Below are 16220 nucleotides of genomic sequence, written 5' to 3' on the forward strand. Positions count from 1 at the left end.
TTTAACTGTTCAATATTATGATTCGTAAAGGGGTAGGAAGCAGGGCTAGCTTCAAGTTATTCTCATCAAAATGATATTTTGTGAAAACTAGGGATTCGTAGCTAAGTTTGAGCTAGCACTACAAGGTTGGCTTAGAATTTCATATCGAATACAGTTTTTTGTGGTAGTTTTAAAATATTATGCTTTAATACTGAATAAACCAACTGTCAGCTGTTATTTGTATAATTAATTGATTTTATTGCTCCTTGTCATCAGGGGTGGATCCAGGAGTTTTTTTTAGGGAGGGGGGGGGGTGGGCGCAAAATAGGTTGATCCGATAAACTTGCATCAGGAGAAACGTTTAATTAACGCAAACTTGCGTTAATTAAGTAAATTACACTATGTTAGGGGGGTGTGCCCCCCCCTGGATCCACCACTGCTTGTTAGTCTTGAATACAAACAAACGATCATTTTTTTAAACAAATTTAATGAATGCCCCTTCCTTTCGAATTTACCGCTATAATTTAGAAATTTTATATTGACAAATAAAACGAACAAAGCCTTTTCTTTCGTAAAAATGCAAAAATTCGACATGAAGTCAACATTTTACAGTTTGACACTTTAAGATTGACAGTTTCGTTTATCTGAGGTTTGAGGTGGATTTGCAAGGAGGATGTGATCAAGATATCAACAGAAGAATTAGCTGGAGCTCAAGTAGTTTTTGCTCAGCTTCGCAAACATCTCGGGTTCGTCGAGAAATGAGATCACGAACAAAGATAAGCATATATAAGTCGGCACTCCTTCTCTATGGTGTTGAATCGTGGTCCGTCAAAGCGGCTCATGGACGTGCTCTAGAGGGTGATCACTCTTGCCTACATTCAATTTTACCCTTCCGGATATCAAATCAGACTTCGAACGACGATATCCGTTGACATTCTTTCAACATCGACAAAATCTCAAGCATCATCAGGCTCCCCTGGCTTGGACACGTTTTGCGTCGCCCCAACGAATGCCTGATTAAACAGATGCTTCTTGTTGGAACTTTTGTCAATGCGGCGTAGAATAAAAGGAAGGCAATTATAAAATTGGTGGTTGTTCTTTAGGCAGGATCTGGACCCTGCTGGAGGATTCCATATATTCGGCCACAAATGGGACAAGCAATGGCTAAAGTTCGCTGACGAATTGGCACAAGACTGGCCATCCCTCATTCAGAAACTTCGTTCAGATGCCGGATGAGGTGGAAACGCCTGGTCCTGCTATAAGTGCAAGCAAGTAATATTTTACAAATGGAATAACCGTTGGAACGACATATCATAAAATAACACGGCAAAATTACTTGTCCTGTCGTCAGAGATACTAATTGAAACGCGAATCTAGATGTTGACCATAGGAATTTTATTTGAGCCGGTGTTTTGACAAGAAGATAATGACGCTATAAATGGATTGACTTTAACTTAGATTTCCACTTAACTTTCACTTTTTGTTGCAAGCCTGAATCTACCACACAGGACAAAATAGATGTTCTCAGTTCATTCAATGCCAAGTCCTCCTTTATTTTGAGATTCCATAAATCATTTTAAATGGTAAAATAAATTTTCTGTAAAATGTTTCGTAACTCTGTACATTCAAGAAGAATTTGCAGCTCAAATTCTATGCCAGGCTTCCTACTGCGTTTGAGGTACTGTTTAAGGGTTATATTCCCTCTAGATTATGGGATTTTGCAACAACTCTTTCGATATAAATTGTACCAAAAAGGTTAGGATTTGTTCACCGTCGAATTTATTAACTTCCTTTTCTGTCCACTTACCGAGCTAGAATCATGATATTACTTAAACTTTTACTTACAGAAAAATTTTAATTTGCTTAAAAGCGGTAATTTTTTCTTTAATTACAGGTTTAAACAATTTCGACGGATTTTTAATTTATTTTTCAGTATGGGGCTGTCCCTTTGTTAAGATTAGAATTGATTTCTGAAAATTTGGTCTGGGGCTATACACGTATTTATATACAATACACTAGACAGAGCGTTTGTTGGGTCAATTCCCGACAGTTATTCTAAGGTTCTTGCACGTAGTAATCTATCACTATTCTTAATAATTGTTTTTCTTCATTAGTGATTTTGTTTTGTCTAGGTGTTTTTCGTAGAGTTTCAAAAAAGTTCAGTGATTTTTCTTTTTTATTAAATAAAGAAAACAAGTTTTTTTAAAAAGAAAGTAAGGAGCGACATTAAAACTTGGAACGAACAGAAATTATTCCGTATATGAAGGGGGTTGCCTCCTCCTCAACACCTCGCTCTTTACGCTAAGGTTTAAATTTTCTCCACATTCTTTAAGAACGACTTTTGAAACACTATGTAATTGGAACAATGAGAAGCTTTTTTCAAAAGTACTAAAAAACTTTGCGCAAGGAGCGAGGCGTTGAGGAGGGGACAGCTCCTTTCAGATACGGAATAATTTCTGTTCGTTTTAGGTTTTAATGTCGCTCCTTACTTTCTGTTAAAAAAACTTGTTTTGTTTTTTTATTTAATTTCTGATCGTTTTTTAAATAATGCTGGGAAATCCGCCGTCCCCTTCATAGAAATGTCCCTTCCCCCAAAAAAACATCCTCCATGAAAAGATCCTCCCACTTAACCCCTCCTTCGACCCCCCCCCCCCCGCCATGAGAAAATAATCCCTCCTGAAAACGTCTGTATACTTCCCAATAACCAATCATATATGAAACAATGGGCAAAGTTCATAACTTGCAGCCCTTCCCCCGGAACCTGTGGGGGACTAAGTTATCCTCAAAGACATATTTATTAAATTTTCGACTATGCTTAACAAAATGGCTGTCTCAAAATTTTGATTGGGTAACTTCGGGAAAAATATGAGCGTGGGAGGGGGCCAAGTTGCCCTCCAATTTTTTTGGTCACTTAAAAACGGCACTTAACTTTTAGTTTCTGTTAGAATGAGCCCTCTCACGATATTCTAAGACTACTGGATCGATACGATCAATCCTGGGAGAAAAACAAAACAAACAAATAAACACGCATCTGTGATCTTTCTTCTGGCAAAAAAAATACAAAATTCTACATTTTTGCAGATAGGAGCTTGAAACACCTACAGTATGGTTTTCTGTTACGCCGAATCTGATGGTTTGATTTTCATTAAGATTCTATTATTTTTAGGGGGTGTTTCCCCCTTTTTTCGAAAATAAGGCAATTTTTCAGGTTCGTAACTTTTGATAAGTAAGATTAAACTTAATGAAACTTGCATATTTGAAATCAGCATAAAAATCCGATTCTTTTGATGTATCTTGGTATCAAAATTCGATTTTTTAGAGTCTGCACTTTTTATTGAGTCTGATTTTTTTTCAGTTAGTCTACACGACAAAATTATTCTACTATGTCTAAATAATAAAAATAGTATCGGATAATATCACGTGTTTCTAGTCAAATTACGCTAACTTAACATATCATATTTGACTGATCTCAATGTGTGCCTTAAAGCTAGTATGTTAGTATGACACCAGTATTAAGTCCACTGCCTTCAATGAGATCCGCTCTTTTGTTGGTCATTCCAGTCAGATGCCAGCGCTATTTGGCCACGACAGCACCACCATTATCAACAATATGATGAATACTTCCTATCTATAGAGGAAAAAGCCCTTAGGCTTGATAAATAAAAATAGACAGAAAATTAGTTTTGTTTTCAATATGTTAGTGACTTTTTCTTGTCTTTACGGCAACACTGTTTATCTACCAATCCGCCGAAAAAAACTCTAATATCTCAGAATAATTCAAAATGGTTATTTGAGCCTACCTCATCACTACTGTCGTTTATTGCGACTATTTTTTTTTACATTTCTGATGCCTCTTGGACTACTCGAACGTTGTAATGATCAATATTTTTTATCACCAGATGTCTATTCTGGTGGTAAATCTATGGCTTCGGCCGAATTTTTCATGAAATGACCTCTTCTTAGAAGAGAGGGTAAACACTTCTGGAAGTTTTTTATTGTTCTCTTCTATGTTGATGTATACTTTACAATTTTTAAGCTTGTTTATGAGCAAAACACTCCAATACCCTCTGCAAACCCCAATTACGCCCACAACTTTAGACATTTGTCTAGGAATCTTTCCGCTCTCTAAAAAATATTTCTTGACAACTTTGACAACTTTCTTGACAAATATTTCTTGTATCAGGATTTGAAGGAAAAAGGAGAAAGTGGGACATAAAACGGCTCTTAAAACAGAAATATTGTAAGAACTTGACAGTATTTTACTTAGTATACACTCAGGCTGATAGCCTATTTTTGAAAGATTTGGCCTATGCTAGGTCTAACAACATTGAGTAGAAAATTCAAAGGTAAAATTCTACTTTAGCTACTTCTGGCTATCTTGGAAAGGAGTTTGGTTAGGAAAATGAAATTTTCAGGAATAGATCTATAGGCTAAAGTATGTCCTGGGAAGGTATTTTGAAGTACCTACCTCCACTCCTTCTCCCTCTAGAGGGTCCTGACCTTTGATGACCTCTAAAAACCTGTGTGTTATAAAAGTGAAACCTTGTAAAATAGATCTTCTGCTTAAAATGAAGTCCAACAAAATTGTTTTCAGCTTCACAACTTTGCTCAATCCTGATTTATAGAGTTTTAAAGATATGCAAATACATTTCCTAAATTTTGAAAATTAACATTGATATGGCTTAAAATACTACTCAAATAACAGGAATTGCATTTTCAGAACTAAAGCCACGCGAACTTGATGAACAGTCCCAAGCTTTGTCTTGTGATGGTTGTGATAAGTGGCTGTGCATAGATTGCGTTGGAATCTCAAAATCAGAATACCAACTATTTTGCAAAATGACTGACAGCCTCACCTGTGAGTGGTTCTGTCCTGTGTGTAAGGTTACTGGGAATAGCAGCCTTGGCTCAAATGCTACACAAAAGCTTATCGAAGCTACCGTTTCAAAAGCTGTGACCTCTTCTCTGGATCAGTTTCAGCAAGATCTTAAACAAGAACTGGGGAACATTAACAGCAAAATCTCTAACTTAGAAAGTGAGATCGCAGGCAAGTGCACCCTAGCAGAAGTTGAATCCAAATTAGAAGATATAGTTACTAGCAGGCTGAACCGGTGTCAGAGCGATACTACCAAGAACTTTGAAAGTGATGTTAGACGGATCATCCGTGAGGACAGAGAGAGACAGAAAAGGCAGCTCAACATCGTAGTTTACGGAGTTCCTGAATCATGTGAAGAGGCAGCTGATATTCTGATGTTTATTCAGGATCATCTTGCCCAATCATACAATCTGCCCTCTGTCAAAATCTTGAAGCCGCAGCGGCTCGGGAACAATCCACCGAAACCAGGTGACCGACCTAGACCTGTCCTCTTCCTCACTGATAACTACAAGATAAAAAAGGAGATTGTGACTAAGTCGAGGGAGCTGAAGGGTGCTGTGCAGTTTCACTTTGACCGCACAAAGGCGGAAAGGGAGAAACGAAAACAAATCCAAACTTCAAAAAACGGGGCAGCGACGGAGCACTAATGTGCCCACTGCCTGCTGAGGATAGCCCATATGTAAATAGTTTCCACAGTTGTAGTAGTGTCGATGATAGTGATTCATTTAAGAGTGGCAATAATAGTTGTGCTTTCCATTCATGCTCGAGCCCTAGCTCATCAGACATTAGTTTCAAGAGTTTGCCAAAAGTGATACATTATAGTAACCCTCCACAGACTAGTCAAAAGAAATTATTGAAGCTTTTTCACACGAACATTGATACAGTGACAAATAAGCTTCCTGAACTAAAACTTACAACTACTGCTGAAGAATACGATGTGTTGTGTATCTGCGAGCTGACCCCCAAGAACTCTACTACCCCACTGGAAGATGATCATATCATGATCCCCGGATATCGCCTGTTCTCGAATCTCTCAACTCACCCCAGAAGAGGCGTTGCTGTTTATGTGAAGGATGTATTACAGGTCAGAGATTTGACTTTGAATCATGATTATTCCCCATGGGTTGAGAGTGTTTTTGTTAATATTGTTATTGGGGGAAGCCACTTCTAATAGGATGCGTTTATAGAAGCCCAAGCAGCCCAGATGCCGCTGCCTCGTATGGGGCTCTTACTCAATTAGCTGATCATGCATCTAAGCACTGTAACCAAGATTTTATTTTAATTGGAGATCTAAATATGCCTGATATTTTGTGGGTGGATGGAGCAGGTTACCATCAAAGTTCAACTGCAACTAACCCGTTTGTGGAATATTTAGGCAACAATAATCTGTACCAATTAATTGATCAGCCAACCCGTTACAAAAACAACCAGATACCATCTCTACTAGACTTGACAATCACTAACAACCCAGGACTGCTAGTGAATACTGATTACCTGCCCCCCATTGGCGCTAGCGATCACCTCTGTATTTCCCATGACTTGCTAATAAGTCAACCACCAAACAACTGCACCAAACAAACGTATACCGACTACAGCAGGATCAGGGAAATACTACAGGCGGTTGCATGGGATCAAGTGACTAATAGTGATGATATAGAGCACGCCTGGCTAAATTTCAAGAACGCCGTCCTCCATGTTGAGCAGCTTTGTACTTCAACGTCTTTTGTCAAGGCACCTAGAACACTGCCTCACATAGATCGACCCATTAAAAGAGCCATGAACAGGAAGAAAAAGGCACTTTCGAAGTACAAGAAGTGTGTATGCACACGACACTGGGAGCATTATGCCAGAGCCAGGAATAAGTTGAGACATCTAACTAGGCATTTTATGGCAGAATATGAGGAGAAGATAGCCTTTAGTATAAAGGAAAACCCTAAACGATTTTGGAGGTATGTGTCCAAGAAAGATAAGAACAGGCGATCAATACCATTCTTATTCAACGCTGAAGGGAAAAAGTTGGAAGACCCAGAAGCTATAGCAAACTTGCTTAACACTACCTTCGCTTCGAACTTCTCCTCAGACTCATCAGCTGAACCCTCATGTCCTGACCCCAGACATATCGAACATCTTATGCCGAAACTCATCATCACGACTGAAGAGGTTAAGAAAAGACTATCAAAGCTGGACCCTAACAAAGCCAAAGGACCAGACGGCATCCATCCCAGGCTGCTCAAAGAAATCTCTGATATAGTCACCGAACCGCTCTGCTCCTTGTATAATCTGTCTTTGAAGACAAAGAAACTACCACCTGATTGGCGTACAGCAACAATAACTCCAATATTTAAGAAAGGTTCCAGAAGCCAGCCAGAGAACTACCGGCCCATAAGCCTTACCTCAGTCGTTGCTAAGCTGATTGAAGGAATTGTCAATGATGCCGTTATAGCTCACATGACAAGGAATGGTCTCCTTTACAGCGGCCAACATGGCTTTAGAAAAGGAATGTCCATTGAAACGAACCTGATCCAAGCTTATGAATCAATCACTGAGGTTATCGAATCGGGATCCCCTGTAGACGTGTTCCTACTGGACCAGGCAAAAGCCTTCAATAAAATGTCCCACCGGTACCTGATGATTAAACTGTCAGCATATCACATTGATGTAGACGTAGCCCAGTGGATCCATAGCTTTCTGTCTGATAGAATCCAGATTGCTGCAGTCTACGACCACAACGGAAACCTCGTGTACTCGGCACCAGTAAATGTCAGAAGTGGTGTGCCACAGGGAACTAAGTTGGGCCCGACTTTATTCAACCTCTACATTAATGATGCTCCTGAGGTTGTCCAGAATCTGCTGGAACTATATGCAGACGATTCCAAACTCTTTGGACCTGCCGCTTCTGACGAAGACTGCAATGCCCTGCAACAAGACTTAACAAACCTCTGCCAATGGGCCTCAACTTGGACACTAGAGTTTAACCCAAGCAAATGTAAAGTTTTACATCTTGGACTGAACAGCCCTTGCCATAGCTACCATATGTTGGACTCTACTGGTGCTATAACACCCATCCAAAGCGCAGAGGAAGAACGTGATCTCGGGGTAATCATAGATAATAAGCTGAAGTTCCATAGTCACTGCCGAACTCAAGCCGCAAAGGCAAACAAGATCCTAGGCCTAATCAAGCGATCAGTGACTAGTCGCCACCCCAGGGTCATTAAGAAGCTTTACACAGCCCTTGTCCGCCCTCATCTTGAGTTTGGGATGGCAGTTGCAAACCCCCACTTTAAATGCAATGCAGAGTTGCTTGAAAAAGTCCAGAGAAGAGCTACTAGGCTCCCATTTGCCAACCAACAAATCCCATATGAGCAACGCCTAGACAAGCTTGATTTGCAAACTCTGACCTACCGTAGAAAAAGGGGGGACGTAATTTTGGCATATAAGTTGATGAACAGCAGTGTTATCAAGCCCATTCTCGAACAGGACCAGTCTAGCAGAGCGCGAGGTAACCCCATAAAACTCCGCCAAAGATTCAGCAGAAAGCGTGAGAAATACAACTTCTTCACCAATCGCGTTGTTCCGTTGTGGAATTCACTGAGCGATTCAACTGTTTCCGCAGCTTCAGTTAACAGCTTCAAGACTGGCGTTGACCATGACTGGAGGAACAAGCCATGGAGGACGCAGTGGGATGAGCCTGCATCCACCACTAGGGTCTATTAGTGTGTGATATTCAACTGTCCTGTATACGTGTAGGATGTGATGATCCATTAATGAATTGTGCAACGAACTCCTGTCAATACTACCTGGCGACATCTACAGGTTCCTGCAACCTTAGTCGCTAGAAGATGCGATTTAAGGTATTTAAGGATAACAGGAAATTAAGGTAAAATTTTGTTTTGTCAAAATTTCAATAGGTATTCACCTGTCATGTAGGCAAATTTCAGGATCCTCTAGAGGGAGAAGGAGCGGAGATAAGTACTTCAAAATACCTTCCCAGGACATATTTTAGCCTGCAGACCCATCCCTAAAAGTTTCAGTTTCCTAACCTCACCCCTTTCCAATATAGGTAAAAGTTACTAAAGTAGAATTTTACCGAGAAGCAGAATCTTGCATCAAACTTGATTCTTATTTTAAGTCAAGACCTGGGAATCAGAAGGAAACATGGCAAATATTTTGAAGTTCATATCCTATTATTGACTTGCAAATAAAGTGAACAAAGGCTACCTTTTTAGATGGCCTTTTTTTAAGCTGTTTAAGAATATAATAGGCTAATTGCTTTGGTAAAGTTATACAAAATCATATTATTGAGTTAGGACTAAAGTGAATAAACCATTTGATGCCTTTTTTTTATGATGATTACAAATATAATAAGCATTTCTATCGGAAATGAATTTCAGCCCCCCCCCCGCTATATAGGCTATACCTAACCCAACCTAAGCTAATCCTGAATTGGCATATATAGGGGGGGGCTGAAATTCATTTCCGATAGAAATGCTTATTATATTTGTAATCAGCATTAAAAAAGGCATCGAATGGTGTATTCACTTTAGTCCTAACTCAATAGCCTAATATGATTTCATAGAACTTTACCATTACTTTTCTTGCAAATTCAATTTCAAGCCTATTTTTGGATCATTGGAAATGGTAAAATTCCACTTTAGCTACTTTTGGATACCTTTGAAAGGGGCTCAGTTAGGAAAATGAAACTTTCAGGGTAATTTTTTTGTTAATTATATTATTGACTTACAAATAAAGTAAACATACCCAATGATGCCTTTTTATGCTCTCTTCAAATATAATAGTTATTTTGTTAGTAATGAATTTTATCCCCTAGACTTATGGAGACTAATTCAGGACGTATATTTGTACATTAGGGAAGATGGGGGAAAGTTTAAACTTGCCTCTCATTTACATCAAAAATAAAATTTACCCCCACTCTCCTAATGGAGAAATATAGGCTATACCCTGAATTGGTATATATAGGGGTGGGGGTAAAATTCATTTCTGACAAAAATGATTATTATATTTGAAAATAGCATAAAAAAGACATCAAGTAGTATGTTTACTTTATTTGTAAGTCAATAATATAAATAACAAACAATTTACCCTAAAGTAAGTCCTGGGAAGGTATTTTGAAGTACTTACCTTTACTCCACCCTCTAGAGGGTCCTGACCTTTGATGACCTTTAAAAATCTTTGTGTTAAAAAGTGAAACTTGCAAAATAGATCTTCTGCTTAAATGAAGTACAACAAAAAAATTTTCAGCTTCACACCTTGGCTCAATCCCAAAATATAAGGTTTTAAAGATATGCAAATACATTCTCTAAATTTTGAAAAAAAAACAACATTGAAATGGCTTAAAATCTACTCAAATAGCCTAATAGGAATCATATTTTCAGATCTAAAGCCAGAGAAAAAGAAAGAGATAACTGAAAATTAAGGAAAAATGTTGTTTTGTCAAATTTTCAATAGGTATAGGCTAGACCAGTCATGTAGGCAAATTTCAGGACTCTCTAGAGGGAGAAGGAGTGGAGGTAGGCACTTCAAAATACCTTCCCAGGACATACTTTGGCCTGTAGACCTCTGAAAGTTTCACTTTTCCTAACTTAACCCCTTCCCAAGATACCCAAAAGTAGCTAAAGTAGAATTTTACCTAATATTTCTTCAAACTTACTATTTCACTAGAAATCCATTTTATAAAAGTTGTATAGCCTAATTCACAAAAATAGAGTTGCAAGATTAAGTTGAATAAAAAAATTCAAAACAAAACCACTATGTTTTCTTCTTATTCTGTTAGGCCCCTTAAAAACTGCCATTTCACCTGTATGTCAAAAATACAGAGGCCAACAGAAGGAACATGGCAGATAGAAAAATGGAGAAATTGTTCTGAATTTTTAATCCAACTTAATTGTGACAAATCAATACTTACAGATTATATAGCTTATGACAAAATAAATTTTATAATGAAATAGTAAGTTTGAAACCAATGTTTTAACCCTTTTTATACCAAAACATAAAATAGTTATCATTTTCAAGGGTCCAAAAAAGGCTTAAAACTGATTGCAAGAAAACCAATCATTATATTTGTAAAGAGCATAAAAAAGGCTTCTAGTTGTATGTTAGCTTTATTTGTAAGTCAACAATGTGAACTGCAAAATACTATACAATCCTAGAAACAACTTAAAAAAAAAATTGTAAAATAGGCCTACTTACTTATATCATCCCAAGGAACACTTCACTACCCTCAACCCCCAAAATTTTTTGTTTCTTGATTGATTCAGTGTATGGGCATTAAGTTGAAACCAAAGAATGATGTAGCCTATAGCAAAATACATAGGAAATATATGATTTGGGTTATATATTAGCACATTAGGGGACAAGGATGCCCACAGACAATTTTCTAGGGGGTCAGACACCAGAATAGCTGGGGACACAGGAAAAAGTTTTTGGATACTTTTTCTTAGGAATAAGTCTATCTTTGGTAAAGGTCTAGATTAGCAGCTATTGAGAAGGAAACCAGTTAAGAAAACAATTCTTACTTCATAACATGCAGAATAATTATAGCTAGCACATTTTTCCTGTAGCTCTGGTATACTTTACCCACAATTTCCCTTCCTAGTGTTGGGCAATAACTTGATTAAACAATATATCAATGTTTATGCTTCCAATATTCAATAATTGATTTTGATATTTCTGATCAGATTTTTTTTGTTCTGATTAACTCTTGGTTTTGCGAAAGTTTATAAAAAAAATTGTGATTAATGCTTATTTTGCAAAATTTTTGTCAAACTTTGGGTAATGTAAAATCAAGCAATAAAAACAAACTTCAATTACATCAATTAATATTATAGGAATCCAGATTTGAAATTACTTGGGCTTAGAATAAGGAAGATAACCTACTGGCTACTTTTGACTATTCAAAACCAGCAACATGTCAATATTTTCCCCTGAGAATTGATTCTACCTTTCAGCGATTAAATAAATAGAAAGGTTTTCTTTTTAATGAAATTAAGGATCAGTATTAAAACTTAAAACGAACAGAAATCATTTCATATATGAGAGGAATGCCCCTCATATATGTTTTTTTAGTATTTTAAAAAGCTTTTTATTCTACAGGGTGGGCAGAAAGTAACTCCCTATTTTAAATTACTTATAAATTGTATATAATTTGTTACTGCTTGTGGACTCACCCGCTACACAGTGCGAACTGTGCTCAAGAAAGAGTTGAACTGGCGTGCGTGGAAGCCGCACTACTGCCAATCACTCTCGGATGAGGACTGTGACATTCGCATGGAGTTCAGAGAAATCATGCTGGCTTGGCATGAAGAGTGGCCCCATCTCTTCCACAACATCCTCTGGACTGATGAGGCTGTGTTTCACGTCGGAGGCTTTGTAAACCGTCACAACTGCCACTACTGGGCAGGAGAGGATCCTATGATGACAGTTGAAAAACAGCAAAATTGACCCAAAGTAACGGTGTGGTGTGGTATCACCTCAGATCAGCTTGTGGGCCCATTTCTTCTGCTCAACACCATGAATGCTGAGCGATACCTTGATATGTTGAGTGATAGAGTCTGGCCAGTTGTCAGCACATGGGAGAACATCGACGAGTTGATATTTATGCAAGATGGCGCCCCACCACACTTTGCTCTTGTTGTCCGCGAATGGCTGGATGCTTGCTTTCTGGGGCGTTGGTTGGGATGTCATGGTGCACATGAATGGCCATCAAGGAGCCCGGATTTGACACCCTGTGACTTTTTTCTTTGGGGTTGGGTAAAGGAAGAAGTCTACCGCTCCAAACCAAAGACACTCGAAGAACTGGAGGATCGAATTAAGGGAGTCATGTCCACCATCCCACCGGAGTTTCTGAGAAAGTCAGTGGATGCCATTCCTGAACGTTTGCAACAGCTGGTGGAAAGATATGGGGCACATATTGAATTTTAGAGATAGCTTACCATTTATGCCTACCTTGTATGATAAATTGTTTTGAGAATAAATAAATATAATGTACATTGTTTTATTAATCAAAATAGGGAGTTACTTTCAGCCCACCCTGTATTGATATCAAAATTCCGTTTTTTAGCTTTCAGTTACCATTGAGCCGGGTCGCTCCTTACTTACAGCTCGTTACCACGAACTGTTTGATTTTGAACCTGTATGGGTTATCAGTCGCCTCTATTTTTCAGACGTCATATAATGAGTGAATTTTTTCAACACGAGTCATAATAGTAACTAGGCTCAGGGTTGAAATTAAAAACAAAAATAAAATTCAGTTTACAAAAAGGGGATTTATTTGACAAACATGGCAGAGGACCCCAACACCTCCACCCTAAGATAAATGGCTATCACCACGCCATTGGTCAAAACATGAAATGTCAAAACATAAAATGTAAATTACATAACAACAACTTCAAAATCACCAAATTTAATTGTCTTCCTTCTCTGTTCAATTTCCAATGCAACTAAAATTTGGCTAAAGGTTCTACTGTTGCACCATCTACTTGGCTCAAGATTCATTTCCATTCAATGTCTCTGTCAAACAAAGCAAAGCTACTACCAAGGCAAATAAAGCAAGCCATGATTGATCTTCTCATTACCCAACGCCAACTTTGCTGGCTTTTCTAACAATGTGTCCCCTACCCCAGGTAGTCCCGATAGAGCCCTAATAATATCATTTCTGCCTTGTCATGGCATGGTTCACTGTAGGGTACACTATAAATCAAAAAGAGTAGTACCATCTGATTCCTTATTTTATGTCCTTTGTGACGTTTATTGGCGTTTTCTGACAATTAGCCCTATCCAATAGCCCTCATCTACACAGAAAACTACAAGAAAAACACTCAGATTATCGGATTGGATATACTGTTTTTGTCCTAGGGAACTGGGTGGATGAGTAAGGTCTAGACCTTGTTCAAGTGCTCATTTATTTCAGTTACTAAAGTAGGAACAGTTTTTTTTTTTTTTTTTTTTTTTTTTTTTTTTTTTTTTTTTGCCAAGTAATTACCGTAGTACATTATAAGAAGCTTTATTGTAAAGAGCAAGGCGTTGAGAGGGGACAGCCCCTTTCATTTTTTTTATATATTGTAATTAAACAACACTTGTGTTTCAGGAGTTGTTCTTAAGAAATCTGGACAAAAACTTAAACTCATGTGTATAGAGTAAGGGTTTTAAGGAGGGGTGTCTCCCCTCATATGCAGTATGATTTCTTTTTGATTAAGTTCAAATATTGAACTTAAAATTAAGATTTCCAAAAAGTTAAAATTATCTGGCGTATTTTTGTGTGGGAGGGAGGAATATGTTGCAGGACAAATTCTCCATTGGGGAATTTTCAGTGGGAAAAATTTTCTGCAAGAAAAGCTTTCCATTGGGAGGATGAAATTTATAGGAAATATTTCCCACCAAAGGGGTTTTCTGGCATGATTTGAAAATAGATTAGAAATCAAATGAAAAGCAAGTCTTTTTTGAAATGAAAGCAGGCTAAAGAGAATTCTTTTTTAGCAAAATTGTCCAGAAGAAAATTTTTTGGGCAGCATTTTCAGCAGGGATGGATTTATTGTGGGGGAGGGGAGGGAGAGATTAATGCAGGCTGAATTTACCAGTATCAGTATAATATGCTGAATCCGATGGTGTGCTTTTCATTAAAATTTCTTGACTTTTTGGGGGTGTTTCTCCCTTTTCTTGAAAATAATGCAAATTTTCTCAGGTTTGTAGCTTTTGATGGGTACATTAAACTTCATGAAATTTACATATTTTGAATCAGCATAAAAGGCCAATTCTTTTGTTGTATCAAAATCTCTTTTTGAGAGTTTTACCTTAAATTGCATGTCCAGCAAGATAAGGTGGTGATGAGCCTCTTGTGGAACATCTTGCTGGTGGTGTGACATGACTAAGGTTTGGCAACCCAGGTTAGCCTAGACTCTGCATTGGCCCAGTCCTGGTCAACTCCTTTTTTGAATGCATCTATGGTTTGGGACTGGATGGTGGCTTCAGAGAGGCTGTTTCAGTAAGGGATGGCATGTAAAGAGAAGAATTGCCAGCACTCACAGCAATGGCTGCAGGGGCCTTGCAGCTTCTTTGTTTGACCTCTTGTTGTACTTGCAAGGGATGAGGAGAAAACTTGACTTGAGAGGTTGTTTTCTAGCAGTTTGCGAGTAATGATTGTGTCTCCTCTCTTTCTTCTATATACTTTTGGTTTCTATTGGGTCAAATTGCTCCTAACTTACAGGTCATTATCCCCAACTGTTTGATTAAATCACCAGCATTGGAACTGATCACCTTATATCACCTGATACACATATTTCTGAGACTCATATTACGAGACTTCCATGACTTGAATGGATCAGTTTTTCTTGGAACTAAACACTCTCTACTGAAAATATGTAGAGCCTTTACAGATTCGGCTGCTGGCGAAGCATGCATTGCATTGACCACTGAAACTTCGCCATATACTCCCCACAAACTAGCTTGATTCTGTTGTGGGTGAATCACATGGATTGTGAGTGAATGCATCTATTGATAAAGATTTACTGGCCAGAAAGGCCAAATCCATATCTCTCTCTATTGTACTCTTGAGAAGATTGCCAGTGGAGATATACATTTTCATGAAATGCAGATCAAGATATGTGGCAATCATGATGGGTGTATTCTAAGCAAAGTCTATAACCCTAGAAGGCATTTTATACAGCCAAGTCCTTTGGAGGTCCTCAACAATATTTGAAAGTCCACCCTTGCTAAATGTATTTTGAATTTGAGAACAAGCTATGCCAACTTATGGATACAGGTATGTATACTGTGCATCAGCATGTATGAGTCAATGGATTAAATACATTGTTGTTCGTCTTCTTGGCTATTCCAAAACAATTTTCTATATTGGATCTTTTCTGCAGGATGTTCTTAAAAGCATTTATTTTTTAAAACAGAAAGCAAATATTGAAAATTCTTTAAAAGCATTTATTTCTTTAAAGCAGAAAATAGTCAAGATTTTCAGATATCATTTTTTATATCAATATTTACATTTCAATATTGAAATTCGCTCTGATATATCTATATATAAATATCAATATTGATTCTTGCCCAACACTACCCCTTCTAATGTTCAAATATAGCCTAGCCTATAGCCAAAATTAGATATTTCTCATGTATTCTCCCAATGCATCTCTCTTGTTTTAACTCATGTACCTGTAAATTGAATCGTGCTAGTACTTTGTTTTCAGCAATTTTAAATGGTAGGCCTAATATTTCTCTTTTTCTATTTATATAAAATATTTCAATGTATTAAGAAATATATAAATAATGACTTTACATCAGAGAACCCTATTGTAGAGGTTATGATGGTTTGAGCCATGTGGAAGGTTAAAATTCATTCAGAATT

At 37.7% G+C, this 16220-nt stretch overlaps 1 protein-coding gene across 1 annotated transcript in view; it reads left to right on the top strand.

Moving 5' to 3' along the window:
- The first annotated feature begins 4149 nt into the window (after window positions 1–4149).
- Window positions 4150–16220, top strand: part of LOC148941061 (1-acyl-sn-glycerol-3-phosphate acyltransferase epsilon-like) — a 68661-nt gene continuing 56590 nt past the window's right edge. The window contains exon 1 of the mRNA XM_089105241.1: window positions 4150–4219. The gene's annotated coding sequence lies outside the window, so the exon portion shown is untranslated. The remainder of the gene's footprint in view (window positions 4220–16220) is intronic.

This window comes from Artemia sp. Qi Xiang Cuo, chromosome 19 (assembly GCF_049724085.1).
Source record: "Artemia sp. Qi Xiang Cuo chromosome 19, ASM4972408v1, whole genome shotgun sequence".
NCBI lineage: Eukaryota > Metazoa > Arthropoda > Branchiopoda > Anostraca > Artemiidae > Artemia > Artemia sp. Qi Xiang Cuo.